Source organism: Aotus nancymaae, unplaced genomic scaffold (assembly GCF_030222135.1).
Source record: "Aotus nancymaae isolate 86718 unplaced genomic scaffold, 86718_ANA_hifiasm-v0.15.2.pri h1tg000053l, whole genome shotgun sequence".
NCBI classification, from domain to species: Eukaryota; Metazoa; Chordata; class Mammalia; order Primates; family Aotidae; genus Aotus; species Aotus nancymaae.
In genome coordinates this window covers 10,736,478-10,739,787 of record NW_026988467.1, presented here as the reverse complement: position 1 = coordinate 10,739,787, position 3,310 = coordinate 10,736,478, and the positions used below count along the sequence as shown (strand labels likewise).

The 3,310-nt window shown below is 44.5% G+C and overlaps 1 non-coding gene across 1 annotated transcript; it reads left to right on the top strand.

Annotated features, from left to right (window-relative positions):
• The first annotated feature begins 2,896 nt into the window (after window positions 1-2,896).
• On the top strand, window positions 2,897-3,003 carry LOC135269616 (U6 spliceosomal RNA). Its single transcript, XR_010337865.1, has one exon. It is a non-coding gene; the product is annotated as a U6 spliceosomal RNA (small nuclear RNA).
• Window positions 3,004-3,310: the final 307 nt, after the last annotated feature.

The following is a 3,310-nucleotide window of genomic DNA, read 5'->3' as shown; positions in this document are numbered from 1 at the left end:
AAGCCACCGTGCCCGGCCATAGATCTAGAATTTAAACCCAGGTAGATTTAAGCTCAGAGCTCACACACTGGCCTAGCACCTTCTAGTATCTTTTTTTTTGTTCTACTACCTAAAACAGTGGGCTTAATGAAAATACAGACATAGAGTTTCCAGATAAAATATACAACTCCCAGTTCAAGTTCTAGTTATATAATTACTAATTTTTTAGTATATCTCCTCCAGTATTTAAGGCATACTTATTCTCAGCTGGGCGCAGTGGCTCAAGCCTGTAATTCCAGCACTTTGAGAGGCCGAGGCAGGTGAATCACGAGGTCAGGAGTTCAAGACCAGCCTGGCCAAGATGGTGAAACACCATCTCTACTAAAAATACAACAATTAGCCAGGCGTGGTGGCAGGCGCTCAGAAGCTGAAGAAGAGAATTGCTTGGACCTGGGAGGCTGAGGTTGCAGTGAGCCAAGATTGTGCCACTGCACTCCAGCCTGGGCGACAGAGTGAGACTCCATCTCAAAAAAAAAAAAAAAAAAGGCATACTTATACTCACTGAGGCTTTACTGGGTATGATGTGAATCAAATTTGGAACTGATATTTTGAATTTGAATTTGGTAACCCTGATTAGATTAAAAAGCAAAGTTGTCTGGCCTTCATCGCACCAGACCTCAGTGTGGCCATCTGAAAGATGGGAGCTAATGCTTGCTTGTCAACTCACAGGAAAGAATCATCCCCCATTAGTTCTGTGGAGTCAGGGCAAGGTCATGGAGTTCACACCTGCTCATCAGGAACGTTGCCAATAGGAGGAACTGTCTGGAGCCAACTCCCTATTTTAGTTGCTGCAGGAGCCCAGGGGTTTATACTCTTTTGGATAATCTCAGATTGGAAAACCGCCACAGCCATCTGGCCCTGAAGGCGTCTGCACTCAGATTTTTGTTTGGTTCTTGGGTAGGCAACTCGGAGATTTCTTTGCTGGACACTGAGGTTCTTTTTCTTCTTAGTGAGATCACTGCCTCCCAGAGGTCGACAGCAGGGAGAACACCAAGAGAATTGTACAGACACTGTGGCTCCAGACACACCCCTTGAGAGGCAGGGAGGGGAGGAACAGGGAATACTGATGACACCAATATAGCCAGTGCCCTCAACTGTGAATAAAAGATCATGCATTCTCCCCACTCTGCCTAACTCAGCAAGATGGCTATGAAATGACAGGGAACCATGAGGCTCTTTTCTGAGCCTCAGAACAGAAAGAATATTATAATATTAGCTAGGCAGGAGGGCACACATCTGTAGTCCTAGCTACCTGGGAGGCTGAGGTAGGAGGACTGCTTAAGCCTGGGAGGTCGAGGTCGCAGTAAACTGTTTGTGCCATTACACTCTAGCCTGGGTCACAGAGGGCTATCCTGTCTCATAATAATAATAATAATAATTGGCTGGGCATGGCAGCTCATGCCTCTAATCCCAGCTACTCGGGAGGCTGAGGCAGGATAATCGCTTGAACTCAGGAGGCGGAGGTTGCAGTGAGCCGAGATTGCGCCATTGCACTCCAGCCTGGGCAACAAGAGCGAAACTCTGTCTCAAAATAATAACAATAATAATTTTGTTCCAATTTTTCTGTACACACAAATAATAACAGATAACACCTGCTGTGCATTCAGCATGCATTGCTCTAAGTGCTGGGTGCACATTTGTTCATTTAATCCTCGCTACAACCCTACAAGGTGGATTACTCTATTTTCCATATTATACAGTTGAGGAAACAGGCATAGAGAGGTTGAGAAACTTGCCCAAGGCTAGGACATCAAATCCTTCATTACTTAGAAATAACTGTTTAGGCACTAAATATTATCGTTACAACCCCCTTTTGGTGGTTAGGGTATCTTCAGAAGAGTCTACAGAGCTCCAAATTTCGCGCTTGCTCAGACAAAGGGCAGAGAGGATTTCTTGACCACTGATTTCTGTTGCTCTGGGCTTGAACCCTGTGGGTAACTCCTTTTACTTCGCCTCTTCTTTGGCTCTTGATGAAAGCCATGCCTCATCCTGGGGGATCTGTTACACCTGGGAATGTGGTCATGCCCGAGTCACACTGGACAGCAGCTATAACAGCTCTGAGCATCAGGGTGACAGATGTGATATTGGTGGCTTCTTTACTCTCTGTTCAGAGGGTGACCAGAGCTCTGATTTATGACATCTGGCAGATACAGGGCCAGTATGCAGCCCAGACCCTTGGGCTGACCCCTGCATCTTGCTCTGAGATGAAGGTGAGTGTCTTGAAAGTATATCTTCACCTAATGCAATCATGAGAATGAACGGTGATAGGCACTAGATACTCTTCAAATGCTTTGCACAGAAGGGATCCTGGCTCTGAAAATCCAAGATGCTGCATTAGGAGTGTATTCATTGGACCAGACTAGCCTTTAAAATCAATAGTCCTTTTCCTCTTTGCAAAAAGCTTTCAAATTCCCTTCTGCAAGCTTTAGTTGAAACTGCCCGTAGATTCTCGTATGCGTTCATCCATTCAATCACTCATTCAGTCCAAAATATTTATTAAATGCCTACAATGCAACTGCCTTGAAATTGTCATTTGCCTAGACTAGTAAAAAAAGAAAGTTTGGGCCGGGCGCGGTGGCTCACGCCTGAAATCCCAGTACTTTGGGAGGCCAAGGTGAGTCGATCACCTGAGGTCAGGAATTGGAGACCAGCCTGGCCAACATGGTGAAACCCTGTCTCTACTAAAAATACAAAAAATTAGCCAGGCGAGGTGGTGCACATCTATAGTCCCAGCTACTTGGGAGGCTGAGGCAGGAGAATCGCTTGAACCTGGAAGGCAGAGGTTGCAGTGAGCCAAAATTGCATCACTCCAGCCTGGAGACAGAGCAAGACTCCGTCTCAAAAAAAAAGGATGTTTGTGCTCGCTTTGGCAGCACATCTACTAAAATTGGAACGATGCAAAGAAGATTAGCATGGCCCCTGCGCAAGGATGACACGCAAATTCATGAAGCGTTCCATATTCTTGTTTGATTTAAAAAATGTTTAAAAATAAAAGAAAGAAAAAGGAAGTTTGTGCTTTGCACTATAGAATTAAAAAATAACAAGCCCCATGTGTCTTTAATTTAGCCTGAATATAAATTATGATTAGAGGCCACAGGTTACTGTAGCAGGACACTCAAGAGAACATAACACTCTAATTATGAGAATGCAAAGGACTCAGTGAACAATTTGCTTTTGTGAAGAAGATCAGCAAGTCTGTGCATTCCAGTTACCATTTCATATTTACATTAAAGCTAAGTTTACTCTGTATGTTGTCCAACTTATTCACCAA